The 16787-nt window shown below is 43.7% G+C and overlaps 1 protein-coding gene across 1 annotated transcript in view; it reads left to right on the forward strand.

Annotated features, from left to right (window-relative positions):
• The first annotated feature begins 1078 nt into the window (after nt 1-1078).
• The window catches only part of LOC126162478 (ATP-binding cassette sub-family C member 4-like), a 290715-nt gene continuing 275006 nt past the window's right edge, over nt 1079-16787 (forward strand). The window contains exon 1 of the mRNA XM_049919019.1: nt 1079-1146. The gene's annotated coding sequence lies outside the window, so the exon portion shown is untranslated. The remainder of the gene's footprint in view (nt 1147-16787) is intronic.

The following is a 16787-nucleotide window of genomic DNA, read 5'->3' on the forward strand; positions in this document are numbered from 1 at the left end:
TTGGTGATCTGACGATCAGAGAATCCAGTTTCCTTCTAGGCACCAATTTTTGCTTTTTCATCACACGATAACTGTTTTACGCCTGGCTGCATCACAATCGTGGTTTATGTACATAATACGCATCGTCACTAATGGTGTCTGTTTTCTATCTTCAGGAAAGACACATACACACGCACTAACACCGCACAGAGCTGACTTCATTTATACCGAGTTCCACCCTCTACTTGAATCGTTGATTTCGTATACTGGCATCAAATGTGAAACCATTTCACTGCGTTTGTCAGTAAACTGGATCTCACACTATTGCGTAGATGCTATGTGCAACTACTGCAGCCGACAATGCTCATTTCCCTAGAAATATCCAGGCTTTATATTAATTTCCACTACTGTACGTTATATGCACAAGAGGTGAAATTTCATCATTCCCGGTGTTCCAGTTTTAATGTTCAGCTGTGCGCTAATACAGCGTTTACTATGTCAAAAGTAAAATAACATAATCTCAGTTAGTGCACTTTGTTTAAACCAAATGATTAACCGAACTGTGAGATGCACCATACACGATGCATGTTTGGAGGCTGAGACGTTAGAAGAGTGTCTTCTTTGTCATGCTCTTCCTCTTCTCCTATGCTTCTGGCTTCGACAGAGATGAGGAGCTGGTAAGAAAAAATCAAAGGTCAAATAAATGTTCATTGGTCAATAAATACAGCCATGGCGGAATACATAGTTGGAGATACATTCTCTTAAATGATGTTGTCGAGATCGTCGGTTTCTCGCTTATCACACGGTTTCTACGTTCCCCTCTCTTACTGTTCCTGTTGAGCGAGTGCCCTGAGCGCGTCAAGAGCCATCGGCGGCGGCCGGCCACGCGTCCCGTTACTGCACACAGCCACCTGTGGCTGGCTGCTGCCGCCGCCCCTGAGCGCTTGACCCAAGGCCAGCACAGTAGCTGCCGCCGCCGCCGTCGCCGCCACCGCTGCTTCTGGCTGCTGCCGCGCCGAGGGCTGCACCGCGCATGCGCGGAGGTTTCTGCGCTGGCGGCGACTTAAACCAAGCCTCCCTGCGCGCTCCACTCAGTTGTCATACAGGCTGTGTTAAGTCCAGGCATCATCCTGTGCTACTTCCTCTGCTATTATGTTCTGACAGTGGGTGAGTACCGCCTCATCTCATTTTTATAGTATTTACTGTTGCAGCAGTGGTTGGCTTAGTTCTGCGGTCTGCCTTTTCATTATTTTAATTCTTATTACTATCAATTACATATTTTTCTCCGTTTTATTAAAAGAGCACTTTTACTTACAAGCAAGCTTATGGTAGCAAGTGATTTATTACTTAGATAACTCGACGTTTGCAGAACGAGCCCGACACAGGCTTGGCATTTTTGATACCAGTAAAGCTATTGTGTCAGAAGCTTCACTGATCAAATGTGCGGTGTATCGTTGAATATCCGATGAAAATGTGTAGTAATTACAGTAACACGTGTGGTTAAAAAAAATAACAGGCAGCAAGATTTCTTTCGGAAACGCGATGGTATGCTACGAGGCGTGTGCTAGACAGCGCTCAACATTTGCTATGAGATGAATGCAATGTGGACTCTGCATGTTCTTACATTTAAGTTACTTTTACACACTCACATTTGTAGGCAAATAGAAAGATTGACGAGGCCTACTAACAAAACAGACAGCAACAGGAAAATCACCATAGTAGTAGTGTCAAAAGTCCTTGTTCTTGTCACATATACTGATGTTTCCCCGTCCCTGCGTCTCTTTGAGCCGCATGATTTCATTTTTGTACCGAATCGGGAGGAGCAGCGGTTGGCATTGGCCTCTCTCTGACGAGGACCACAGTTCAAATCACAATCCAGACACCCAGATTTAGCTTTTGTATGGTTTCCCTACAACCCTTGAGACGAATTCTGGTATAGTTTATTTGAAATGGACACCGCTGATTTCCTTCCCTATCTTTTCTAAAACGAGCTTTTGTTCTTTCTCTAGCAACCTTGCCGTCGAAGGGACGCTAAAACTTAAATCTGCCGTCCTCTTTTACTTCTTGTTTTCACGTTCACTACGCTAGGTGAGATACTGTAGGATAGTCCTAAATTCGTAGTTAAAAACCGGCAATAGGAGTTTCCGACGTGTGTATTATCGGTAAGCGTAACTCTTGGCAGTTTTACGACGTCAGATATTCCAGCATTTCTGGCTCCTAGTACCTCCAGTCGAGTTAACCTCTGAGAATTCGTTCTCCACTTCGCCACATACGCTCGATGAGTCCTTTTCGTTTACCCACAGTTAGCTTCCATATACTGAAGTGCCATTTCATTACGGGTCGTACAAGAGTTCAACAGGCTTTTTCACATGTAAATCTTTTTATAGAATTCCGACATTGTACCAATTACGTAAAATCTCACTATTGCATAACACCACGTTTTCTAGTGTTAGTTATCGCTACGGGATACCTGACTGGAGTGGACGGTTGTATATTCTTTCCTTTCTTTGCTTCAGCCGGCAGCTGTGACGGAGCGATTCTAGGCGCCTCAGTCAGGAACCGCGCTGCTGCTACGGTAGCAGGTTCGAGTCCTGCCTGGGGCATGGATGTGTGTGATGTCCTTATGTTAGTCTAGGGGACTGATGACCTCATCAGATGTTAAGTCCCATAGTGCTTAGAGCCATTTGAACCAATCTTTGCTTCAAATTGATACCTTCTCAAGATATTTCTTTTTTCTTGATTAAGAAGTCTGTTGATGCGACTAATTCTATCAGCAGGCTTTAATCACAGACAATAAAAACAGCTGTGAAATGATCAATTTATGTTGGGTGTTCTGATTTCCGAAAATGACATATCGTCCCTGGGAACGTCACGAACCTTGCCGACTAGGAGCGAAATTCATCTTCAGTACCACATTTATACTAGAATGCACTCCCAACTTAAAAACTATAAACTGTATAATGCCCCGTCTTCGGTGTTATTTCAGATTATTCCTGTACCAAACGGCAAGGTCCTCTGTTCGTTAGCACACACACATGTGTTCGCTAATGAGAATTAATGTAAAACCTAAAACGTCACTGCACTAACGCGGCACAGACAGACGTTGGTGCGCTAACTAGTTTGGCGTGTCGGTGTTTATCGTTGGATTGTCAGTGAGGTCGCTACAGGCGACTTTTGTCATGCAAGTGCCACCCGAGGGACGCTCACATCTGACGCAGAAGGCACTAAGTGTGCCCATATGTAGTTGTACAATGTGCGAGTCAAGTCATCAAATTAATGCTTTAAGTTTTTAAAAACAAGCTGCGGGACAGAACTGTGGCAGCAGCGGGGCGAAAAATAGACAAGCGTATATATTTCCAGTTTGCTGAAAAGTTTCGAAAATGCATTCAAAGATGCAGGAATACTAATTACTAATGTTTAAGGAACTGAAATCATTGTGCACGGAATTGTCTGATTACGAACGACAATAAATGTTAGCAAGGTATACAAGAATTATACCCGCCATCCACATCTCAATAAGCCTCTGCGGTACGTCGTTTGGTGAAACATAAGTACCATGCCAGTTTCATTAGAAGTCCTTTCCATTCCATTTGTGTGATTATGTCTGGAGAAAACGCTATGCACGGCTCTGCCCTAAGCCCACATTTCATGTATTTTCATGGTCATTATGTGATATGTCCAGAATGTGTATGTTTAGGGGAGGGCAGACTGGAGTTCCCTGACTCTTCGTGAAAAAACAGTTTTTCATAATTTTAAAAGTAAATTTTTGTCAGTTGCTATGTTTTGGTGTCACTCGCTGGATTCTACTGGATCTGGCCGTCACTTAATTGTTTCGCCACAGATGGATTACATAGCGATGAATTCTCCCAGTGTATCATAGCCAAGTATCTGCTAGCCCTTACAATTAAGAGTAGATTTATGTGACTGTCCTACCTACCGTCGGTACAGGGAGTATTCCTACACGTTTGGCTCTTGTCAATAGATATATATCAGGGGTTCCCAACAAAATTTTCTCGAGGACCTCCTCATCGAGCATGATTGGTAGCTTGTCATATCACAGTTTCAAGTACCTAAAAAAGCCAAATTAAGAGTCTTTTTATACGTTTTCTATTTTTGGTACTAAGAAAAAACATTGATATATTCATTATTAAAAAATATTGAGCAGCCAAAACAAAAAATATGTTATCATACGAAATATATTTAATATATTTTTTATTCTAATAGCATCTTGCGGACCCCTCTGGCATAGCTCGCGGACCCCTGGGGTTCCGCGGACCACCTATTGGGAACCACTGATCTAGATATTTATCGTCGATGATATGCGATCTGTTCTCCTGTTTAGACACGTTACATTATAATCCTATATGTTGAAAGCCACCTTCCAGTTTTTCACACAAAATGGCCACACGTAAGACTTATTTCATTTCATAATAACTCCCACGGACTGCACCTCTCTGTACACATCAGTGCTGTCCGCAAATATTCACAGAGCTCTAGCGACGTTGCCCACAACGTCATTTACGTATGTCCTGAATGGAAGCGGTCCGGCCAGGCACCCTCGACGTACGCCATATTGCCGGCTGCAGGTGGCCGCCAGAGTATTGGCTAGCCGCGTAGTGCCCTGATGGTACTCGTGTTTGTTTGGACAACCGACGCTCTGTTTGTTTGCGTATGTATTCGAAGAGCAAAGTAGGCGCTGACGATGCGAGCTTACCGAGAACGGTGCGACGTACAAGGCGGCGCAAAGTCTTCTACCGCGAACGGTGCATCTGTATCCAGAGCCAGATTACGTACAAGAACGTGCATCGACTACTCTACTCTGAGAGCTCTAGCACAATAAAACTGCACTTTAGTATCCATAACACTGGAAGAAAATCTTATCAGCATGTAATTTTACTTGAGTACTCCTCGTCAGAGGTCGAGACGGACAGGCCATAGCTGACTTTTATTGCGAGGGCGTATTTCTCATATCAAAGAAATCATCTCAGACCGCGGAGTACCTAAAGCGAAATGGCAGAACGGTCCGAATATTGGGTGACTGTCGCTATGTTTTCTTGTGTCTTCTCAATTTAGAACTGACGAAATTGTTCCTTAAACTGTATATCTGGAAAATATTTTTAAATGCTTGTCTGTTTGGCGACCTAATTCCTAGAAGAAAGTGCAGATCTTAACAAATACAGAAAGCGTTGATTTACACCAGAAATAGTTCCACTAATGATTCAAGTTTTTTCTAGTCTTTAGCCAAACAGATTCAGAATTTAAAAGACATTTCCTGGAAAACCAATATGAAACCTTACATAAGCACTACACAATGTTTTTGACTGTGACGAGGTGTTTCCTCAATCATCAGGATGTGTGCCACTGTCGTGGATTAAATCCCTAACTTCCACACAACAGGCAAGTAATCTGTCCATTCCAACTTTCCCACAGCAGGCATGTAATCTGTCCATTATATGAACGCGCTAAGCTGGGCGGTCACCTTGGCGCTTCTGGAGAGTGTTGCGTGTCGTCAACTGGTGAACCATTTTCCATTTCAGTCAGTTAAAAAAAGAAAAACTAACATGCGGGTGACGACGAGTCCATTACATAGTTGTGTTTAGGGGCAGGCTACGCTTCATAGCTGTAGGTTTCGACGAATTCCGTGCTCCAGCGCCGTTCGGCGTTCTCGCCTTATTACTGTCCAGAACGCTTTGTGTGGCTGCTCCATTAACGTACAGCAGGTGGCTCTCCCAGAAAGCGGGACCGTTTATTTACTGCTTAGAGAGCATTGGAAGGGAGAAAATTCCAAGGAGACCCGGAACCATGATTAATGTACAAGTGAGCAATGTTTACTGCTTGTTTAGGCCCTACTCCGAAGTCTCGTTTGCATGTATTTTTGTGCCTAACGTATCGCGTACTAGTACTACTATTCCTCCCTCCCCCCCTCCCCGCCCCCGCTCACCACCCCCTCTCACCCGGCGCGCGCTCTTGGAGGATAGCAAAAGAACTCCTCTATAGGGAGTTTCAGAAATATGTGTGGCTTCGAAGCTAGTTCACGAAAGTAGTTGCATGTGGCTTCTGGAATTAAGATGAGAAATAAAGGAAGTTATTCTAATTTCTTTCTGACTGAGTTGCATCGAGACATGGCAGATATTTCGAACTCTCATCATTTCGTATCTTCCTATCAGTATCTTATTAAAATAGACGGGGAAGGGAAATACTGTGGTTTTATGAAAGGGATGATGCATTCTCCTGAAGTAATTTCGGATAATCAAAGGAAACACCTATCTGGCGGCGATCTGAACTACAATGCTACAGAAAGCGAGTCCAGCCGCTGCTCCACCACGCTCAGCATCATGTTAATGAGAGACCTGTACCAAAACGATGCGACTTTGGAATGCTGAAGTTAGTAGGTTATTGAAGACAACGATACATTTAAAAATGTAATACTTGCTACCCAGAACAATAGTCACGGAAAAGCTGAATGCTTACACAAACAACTTTCTTCCAACATCAGTGATACCTGTCGTTGTCTTCCTGGAGATGGCATGCTCTCGTCTTTCTCCCATGTCTGAACGTACTCAAATTGCTAGTTACAAGACGAGGTACAGTTTAACGTGAAGTTCCGGTGACAGTGCAGTTTCGTATTTATCCCATTTGTGGAACACCCGCAGAAGTGAAAGCCACTTACAGAGCCAGAAAAAGTTTCCAGGGTCAATAAGGGATCCATCTCGCAAGCGTTCGAATTACGAGAAGAAACTTCGAAAGTTATTTTTAGTGATCAGTTTTAATAAGGACATTCCTCCCCTGTCAAATCAATGTGTTTGCAATAACGCATGACTGCGTAGAAGAAAATTAGAGAATCGTGTCTACTGGCTGACGTGTAGCTGTAAGGCAGAGTGCTGGCCACGCGGCGGAAAGCGCTGCCACAGTAATGACGCCGGAGAGTCATCAACGCTGATGGAATTACGCTTTATGTCGAGAGTTACAGTACAGTAATGTGCTTTATGGCAGCCGTGATAAACCAAACTGTGAGATAATACCTCGAGCTAATGTCAGATGGGACGAGCAACTGCTAGAAATCCAATCTAGATCTCGTCCATTCTGTGCAAAAGGAAACTTAACGTGAAAGTACAACTAACAAGCTTCCTTTATCTGCTCCGTGATCAGTGCAGTGTATTAATTACCTCTGGTTGCTCACCGGTCTCAAGTATCGTCTATTACCATAAATGCTGCACAGCTTACAACTCGCACTGAGACTTTTTGGATCGTATCTTTTTCTTTGACAGGTTTTTAAACCACTGCCCGTGGCTGACTGTCGCAAAGCAGAGGTCTGATGAAAATCGGTCAAGACTTCTTGCTACGCCAACACCATTATACGCACCGTTAGTTGAAGTGGGCTTCTTACAGAATACAATAGTAACTGTGAAAGGTGACTTTGTGGTGGCAACAGATCTATAGATGCTCTTATATACCTAACCAGTTCAAATTATAAAAGTTGTACAACCGTGACGGCACATAAACCTAAAACACCAAATACTGGTTTACGAACTTCCAGCTTGTTGGAATAATTGCAGGTCAGCAACTTCTGTTAATCGATGCAATGGAAAACTAGCCAAAGTTGCAAATTTCACTTTTTTACTTACTTGATGACTAGTTTCGGGCCGCGACCTATTTTCAAATAATCCAGGTAGTCAAAACGGTATTTTCAAAATACAAGAACCTTGTCAAAAATACGTATGTGCTATGAAGTGCAAGTGAACAGTCTTCTGTATGCTCTGTAACAGTTCACTCGCACATCATAATACATATATATTTTTGACACGGTTCTTGTATTTTTGGAAATACCATTACGACTACCTGGATTGAAATGAGTCTCGGCCCGAAATTAGTCATCGAGCAAATAAAAAGAGAACTTTGCAACTATGGCTAGTGTTCTTAACAAAAAAACAAAAAAAAAATGTCGGACGGGAAACTGAAACTGGCTGCTCCAGAAAACAAGGCTGCGCAACCTTGTTCACTGAATGTAGCAAAACTTGGGATCCGGTTCTCGCAGTTCTCAAGAACTGTCGTCGTCAGAAGGAAGGTGTGGCAGCCTTTTTTCACAGATTTAATAGTTGCACGTTTGTTTTCAGTTCCAGCACAGAGTTTCGTAATGTTGCCCTGGTCGACGCCGAATCTGCCACTTACAACTCACAAAATAACTTTTGTACAGACTGATGCAAATCTTTCGTTTCGTGTTCAAATAAATTGCTGCTATTGGCGAAAATACGTTACTAGTGTATGCGTTGGGTCCTGATAATTCATTGAAATGTTGCGAACATTGGAAACCGCAATACCGTAGTATGAAATATAATAAATTTATCAGCCGATGAAAACTGAAGCGCTAAGGGGTAAAGTTGGCAAAGATATGAGTCATGTAGGTGCAGGAAAATCACTTCTATAATGGCTGTTTACCACATCATGGATGCGTACAACTCGTGAAATGTATGGAATGGAGCAGATAGTAGAATGCAGCATTTAGCATCGTCAGTGATGATAGAGAAGTTAATCATAACCAAATATTGAGTTCTTAAACCTGTCATACTTCTTCAATAAATTTCTAGTTTGTGTTTGTGCGGGCTTTGAAACGTGTTGAATGTAGTTTTACTTTTAATTGGAGCATTTTCGTCTCCAACGATGTTTTCCTTGTTTGCAAATAATATGTGTATTGTAGGATGTACTTGGTTAAAAATCATTTGCTCACACTCATGGTCTTATTTCGTATTTCGAGAGTAACAATAGGACCAAGAGAATGCCATATATCACTATGGTAGACATAATTGTCATGAGGCATTCAGCAACTATTTAGATAATTACGAAAATTCTCATTTATTGTTCCACCTCAACTGCACATTTTTAATAAGACTACATGTTTCAGTCACTCTGGATATCTTCAGTAGCTGCGTCAGCAACCCGTCTTGTCTACTCAGAACCAAATATCAGAGTACTCTGATACTGTACATGGTTCTGAGTAGACAAGACGGGTTGCTGACGCAATTACTTAGATCTGAAGATGATCCACAGTGACTGAAATACGTAATCTAAGTAAAAATAATGACAGTTATCTTAATCCCATATATAACAGTAAAAAAAAAGTAGTCTAACGTGTAAGTCGTTCTGGGTATCCTCCATATGTAAACCTGTGGACAAGGTACAGAACGACTCATCGCACTATACTACTGTCTTCTGGTGTTTGTTTTGAAGCTTGGTTTCACCACCATTTACATCCTGATAATACAGTCTGATGTCAGAAGATTGGCACGGATTTGCAGTTTATGCGATTACAACATTGCGACAGCAAACGCAAGAGTCTGCAGATTCTTTCACCATACCGGCGAGTTTTGTGGTATTGTTTGTTTGATGTTGTGCGGTCGCCATCACTGAAGACTGATTTCGACCATTGCTGCTCTCCACTGATGTTTCCTCGGGCCACTACTCACATGTGGGCTAATTTCTTGAAATAATATTGCTGCTAAAACACCAAAGCGCTAGTATTGCTACATACGCTAGGATTGCTACATACGCTAAGCTCTATTTCGCTGTGCCTCGTTAAACGTTGGGAAGGTACTGACTTTTATCTCACTCACATCTGGACTTCCTACGAATTCGTTGCATATCGTCTAACGTACTATGATCTTCTTCCTTAAGAACAGGGGGAAAATAGCGTTCAAATTACTGTATTCCGTCACACACATACGTCTAAACACTGTGTACCTAAATATTTGTAAGCAACAATCTTGAAAGAAAGACAGGCAACGACGAGGTGTGTTTTTCTTGCCACATTACTTCAGTACAATGTGTGTGCCCCAGTTCTAGACACAGTTCGTTCACGAAAACATCCCCCAAACAAATGTTGCCGTGATGCAATGGCAGCGTGGAGTTGTTGTCATGTGGTACGCTACTTTCGGACTTCTATCCTTGGCTGAGAAACTTAAAGAACAGCAAAGCATATAAGAGCACGAAAACGTCATATCTAACCACGATATCCTCGGTGTATCACCTCTGTCATTGGTAATCTGCTTTTCTCTCCCAACCGGCAGAGTGGCTCTCGCTGATGCACAAGACTGCTCAAAATGCACCCAGCGACACGGCGCACTGGTTTCTGCGGCAGACGAGAGAGTGGTAGTAGCCACGGCGATTCTGGGCGATCAGCTGCGTTTGGCTTCCGGCGCTATATTGCTGCATCATGCAAACAACAGGCGGGGACCGAAGGACGGCAACAGACAGATGCAGGAACAAGGTTACACAGGCGGCGGAAGTAGAGCGATTTCAGCTCAACAGCAGCGTCAACAGGAAGCTGACATGCCTCATACATCGCAAGGGCGTAAGCACACAGCCTAACACTGTTCTGAAAATATTTGCACATCCCGCACACAGCAGGCTACGCATCTTCTCGTCCTCTAGTTGTCAGTTTGTAACCATCATTCATATGGCATTTACCTTCGCGCTCAGATTACGGGAAAAAAGAAAGTGGCAGAAATTACGCTCTCAGGTGAATAGCTGTTGCGCCTCTGATACGGCAGGTTGATTTTAAATGAGACTCTGAGATAAATGAAAGCATTACTGTGTCATTCGTAACGTACAGCAAAATTTGCGGACATGATGTCTTACGATCCGTGGTTCCATATTATTGTTCTTTCTAGTGCCTGGATAGCAAATAAAATTTTCAAACTTCACATAGATCATCAACTGAAACCCACAGAGAACTGCAACCAGCCAGTTCCATTCATATTGCGATTTCGTGTTTTCATCACCACCATATGATACGTACGCGTGATTCTCAGCACAACGTGTGAAATTATCTGGAAAAAGAAAACGAGAAAGTAACAGAAGTAATATAGTATTAATATAACAGCGATTGCGGTTACAATTACGTGGGTGCTTTCATTGCATAAGTAAACAGAAATACAAATAAATAACTTCCAACCATCACAGAGTGTTCTCACCAATCATATTTACGTACACATTTTACTTCTTAGGAGTTGACATAAGCGGAGGTTGCGTCACAGTAGTGTGTATTTCAGCTGATATTCATAAGACAGAGTTAGGCAAACCTAAAATCTTCCGATTCAAAGCTAAACAAATCCTCTACAAGGCGGCTTTCAGTTATTCTTGTTCCGAGTATCCTATCCAAAGCTGAAAGAAACGCTTAACGGCAAAACTATATCACGTTCCCCATTATGTTTTTTTAACAGGATTGAGTTACAAGGATATAATTGTGTTCACAAAGACAAACGATACTTTCAACTTTGTTCGGTATACGTTAAGAGCAAAACGTTGTCTGATATTGGTGGAACTATGAAGTCCAATGTTTCCGCAAACGCCAGAAGTAAACTAAATGATAAGGAACTTAAATGAGTTCCTCTTCGTATTTGTTTCTATTCGAACCAGTTGTCCCGACAGTACCGAGAGCTTTAGACACGAAGCACCCTCTCAGTTGGATAACAGGAGTAATCCATTAAACCTACATCACAATTTAAGGCCTCGGATTTGGAGCCGGCTCCTTCCACATACAACTCCTTTACCTTAGCCAATGTGTTATTTCCCATAGGCAGTAACGATAGGCGACTGCAGACTGGAGTCCCACATATTCTGTCCGATCCACACTTCGCCTATTGCCCATACTACAATTAAGTTTGGCTTTATTTTGTCTGTCTTCTGAAGTGCAGCTCTGAACTAATAATCAGGCCTGATGAATTCAAAAGGGGCGTTTCACCTGATACCGCTGCATCCGCGAATGGAACAGAAAGGGACTGCAGCTAACTCTCGTAACAGGCCCCGTGCACTGTGGGCCACGCTTAAGAGTGTACATGTCGATATACAATATAAAAATTCCTCAGACTTCGATAAAACACGACCATATAGTTTCACACTCTTGGTATTTGTAATTTGTGTTTTGATTGCTACAGTGCAGTAAACCTTTTGCATCTGTGACATAAAGTGGCGTTAAAAGATCTTCTAATGCTCTTTATGCAGCAACCGGTCTTCAAGCAGTCCTGCCTGAAATTACGGTCAGCTCAACCGACCTCATCTTGAGGGAAATATAGGTAAACTAAGAACCAGGGTAAATGTCTCGTACAGAAATCCGCCCCAAAACAACGTTTACTGAAATGAATACGGTTTCCCTACTTATTCCATTAAATCAATTAAGCAGTATATTTCAGTACTGAAATTCGTACTCCTTCGCGACACAGTCATCAGTTCAGGTGAACGCCGCGATGGCGCCTTCAATAAAACACGAGTAACTGATTCTCCCATACTTATTCACATGAGCTAGTGTTCCGTCTCTAATGACGACGATGTCAGTGAAAATTAAACTCTAGCCTTCGTACTTTCCTCCCGTCGAATTCACTGTAGCTTAAGAAACAATAGTTTCCTACCGGGAAAAAAATATTTTAAAATCCTGGAAAAGTACAGAGATCGAATGTATTTGTATAAAAGTTTTTATTCCCATTAATTGTCATCAAATCCCATGAATCAGAAACAGAAGGCAAGACAGTTAAAGCAGAAGAGGAATTGCGTTTACATATAGCCTCCGTCCTTCGGTGTGACCCCGCCTTGGAAACTCGACCACACTACATTGAATTAATAACTATGGACAACGCACCCTGAACTCGGCGGACCCTACACCCTAGTTCGCTTGGTGTCTTTATTCGCCACTCAAGTGCCGTTGTGGCAGCTCTTCAGTGCCGCTACCTTCATCCTACCCCATATGAGTGCTGTCGTTTGTCGTCCCCAACGACTGAAAACCGTCGCTTGCCGGCCTTCTGTTCTCCGTCATGCGGTTCACAACTGCTGCTGTACGGCGAAGCTGCTTGGGATTAGCCGAGCGGTCTAGGGCGCTGTAGTCATGGACTGTGTGGCTGGTCCTGGCGGAGGTTCGAGTCCTCCCTCGGGCATGGGTGTGTGTATTTGTCCATAGGATAATTTAGGTTAAGTAGTGTGTAAGCTTAGGGACTGATGACTTTAGCAGTAAAGTCCCATGAGATTTCACACACATTTGAACATTTGATTTGTACGGCGAAAAGCGTTAAGAAACAAATAAAATCTGAGACGCGTTATATGGTCCGAAACCAATGCTATGTGCTAATGAAATATTTGAATCACGAATCTACAGAAGCGATATGTTGTGTGTGGGCATAACAATGCTGGTATATCGCAAACTTTAACGGGGCTTTGGAATAGTCTAAAACGAGTTTCGTTACACACAGGCTCTCCTCCATGGAGTGTGTGTCAGTTGACATTTTTCGGCATTTCCGCTGCACGTTTACGCGAAGTGGACAATCCCGATACTTCGTACAGGCGTTTGAGTGTCCCAGATGTCGATATAAACTCATCTAACTGACACAGCTGAGTAATTTTCTACGAAACCCATATATCCGTTTCACTGGCAGTGTCTTTTTGAGATTAATAAACTTTTATTCCCCATTTTCCTACACTGAACCAAAACCTTCCACTGACTTTAACCAGTAACAAACCACGTTTTTGTTTAATTTCATCGTCCCGCACACTGCAACCTCAGATAACCGTACGGCAAAACGCAGCTTTGAATGGTTAATTACGCAGTGAAAGGCGTATACACCAGGCGCATAAATTTACATTTCTCCATATACAGGGAGAATTGGAGGAAAGGTACATGCTTTGAGGGGTGACAGTATTAGTGATTCTCAGCAAAAACAATCATACGATCAAATATCCTGTGCTTAACAGTTTCCAAGGAAACTAGTGAAAACAATGGGGAACAGCATAAATGTAGGTGATAGTAAAGGAAACTCTGTGATCTAAAGTTTTGTTTAATTGTGTAAATTTCCTCACAGAAAATGTTAAAACAATCCTCCGGCAGCTACAGTGCATTTTGCAGCGCTTGCAGACAGCTGCTATGCTGCTGATCTGTGCTCGTTCGTGCGGCCTTTTATTTGAGAACACGGGTGTAAGATACAAGTGCAAGTGAAGTGCGCACTGGAAAGGTCATTGAAGTCAACACTATGCAGCCTAATGTCGATTTGGTTATATTCACATGTGAGTGCTGGAGAACAATGACATGCGAATGTTGCCCGTGATTTGTAAACAGCCGTATGCCGGATAAGATTAAGGAAAGGGCATATGGTCATTTGAAGTTTATTGTTCAGAATCATCAATACTATCACCTTTCAAAACATGTACCTTTCCTCCTGACTCGCTCTATAGGTGGAGAAATGTAAATTCATGTATACGACTAATGGGTAACGTTTGCACTGTCTTGAAAACGCGTAGAGAAATAACTGTATTATGTAAACTGGTGGAGGAGGGGGGAAGGAAAGCAAAGGGAAGAAACCAATGATTCAGCTGCAGTTGGACTCCAGACGGAATCAGCAGCGGCGAGTGGAAATGTGTACCAGACTGGGACTTGAACCTGGAATATCCTACTTAATAGGCAATTGCGCCAACCACTGCGCCACGCAGACACAGTGAGGTCGGTACGCTCCCCACACAACATACACTCCCACCTAGCGCCACCTATCCGAAGTCGGTGTTCGTATCCATGCTCGCCAATTTTAGATTCACACTGGAGGTCGAACGTAAATGTGCATCCACACCGAAGGTTCTGGATTCATTCCCCGTCGAGACGAACACGCCCGAAAGAACAGACACTGTGCACCTATATAAATAATTATTATGATTACCGGTTTTCTGCCAAACACTTCATCTTAAATAATTCCTTTCTCTTTACATATTAAGATTTTTACACATGCTGTGTAGGTTACTTTCTATTTAAATCATAAATCAGTAAGCACTTCATAAGAAGTTATTAAACGCATTACGATACGTTCGGGAAGCTTTGCTTATTCATTAGGTGAGAATACCGGTTCAACAGTATTGCTCTCAGGAGTACAACTTAAAAGCGACATTTATTTCTCTTCTTAGGACTCATGCAGCATTCCTGAAATTTAGTGTATTTTGATCTCTCGAAAAAATATATGCGATACATACGAAAAAAAGGTAAAAAAAAGAACACTGTCGGTATCTAAGTTGTCGTTCGAAATTGTGTGTGCATAATAGTTATAAAAAATCATCTTCGCCCACAAAAACTTCTGGAAAATTCTAAGTAGCAAACTACACTCCTGGAAATGGAAAAAAGAACACATTGACACCGGTGTGTCAGACCCACCATACTTGCTCCGGACACTGCGAGAGGGCTGTACAAGCAATGATCACACGCACGGCACAGCGGACACACCAGGAACCGCGGTGTTGGCCGTCGAATGGCGCTAGCTGCGCAGAATTTGTGCACCGCCGCCGTCAGTGTCAGCCAGTTTGCCGTGACATACGGAGCTCCGTCGCAGTCTTTAACACTGGTAGCATGCCGCGACAGCGTGGACGTGAACCGTATGTGCAGTTGACGGACTTTGAGCGAGGGCGTATAGTGGGCATGCGGGAGGCCGGGTGGACGTACCGCCGAATTGCTCAACACGTGGGGCGTGAGGTCTCCACAGTACATCGATGTTGTCGCCAGTGGTCGGCGGAAGGTGCACGTGCCCGTCGACCTGGGACCGGACCGCAGCGACGCACGGATGCACGCCAAGACCGTAGGATCCTACGCAATGCCGTAGGGGACCGCACCGCCACTTCCCAGCAAATTAGGGACACTGTTGCTCCTGGGGTATCGGCGTGGACCATTCGCAACCGTCTCCATGAAGCTGGGCTACGGTCCCGCACACCGTTAGGCCGTCTTCCGCTCACGCCCCAACATCGTGCAGCCCGCCTCCAGTGGTGTCGCGACAGGCGTGAATGGAGGGACGAATGGAGACGTGTCGTCTTCAGCGATGAGAGTCGCTTCTGCCTTGGTGCCAATGATGGTCGTAGGCGTGTTTGGCGCCGTGCAGGTGAGCGCCACAATCAGGACTGCATATGACCGAGGCACACAGGGCCAACACCCGGCATCATGGTGTGGGGAGCGATCTCCTACACTGGCCGTACACCACTGGTGATCGTCGAGGGGACACTGAATAGTGCACGGTACATCCAAACCGTCATCGAACCCATCGTTCTACCATTCCTAGACCGGCAAGGGAACTTGCTGTTCCAACAGGACAATGCACGTCCGCATGTATCCCGTGCCACCCAACGTGCTCTAGAAGGTGTAAGTCAACTACCCTGGCCAGCAAGATCTCCGGATCTGTCCCCCATTGAGCATGTTTGGGACTGGATGAAGCGTCGTCTCACGCGGTCTGCACGTCCAGCACGAACGCTGGTCCAACTGAGGCGCCAGGTGGAAATGGCATGGCAAGCCGTTCCACAGGACTACATCCAGCATCTCTACGATCGTCTCCATGGGAGAATAGCAGCCTGCATTGCTGCGAAAGGTGGATATACACTGTACTAGTGCCGACATTGTGCATGCTCTGTTGCCTGTGTCTATGTGCCTGTGGTTCTGTCAGTGTGATCATGTGATGTATCTGACCCCAGGAATGTGTCAATAAAGTTTCTCCTTCCTGGGACAATGAATTCACGGTGTTCTTATTTCAATTTCCAGGAGTGTATTTCCACAGACCTGACATACAGCAGGAGCGATGTTAAGCTACATAAAATGAAATGATTAAATATGGAAAATGCAGCGAGACACACCAGTGTTTAAGAAGGGTAGTAGGAGTAATCCATCGAACTACAGACCTATATCATTGACGTCGGTTTGCAGTAGGGTTTTGGAGCATATACTGTATTCAAACATTATGAATCACCTCGAAGGGAACGCTCTATTGATACGTAATCAGCTTGGTTTCAGAAAACATCGTTCTTGTGCAACGCAG

Source organism: Schistocerca cancellata, chromosome 2 (assembly GCF_023864275.1).
Source record: "Schistocerca cancellata isolate TAMUIC-IGC-003103 chromosome 2, iqSchCanc2.1, whole genome shotgun sequence".
NCBI lineage: Eukaryota > Metazoa > Arthropoda > Insecta > Orthoptera > Acrididae > Schistocerca > Schistocerca cancellata.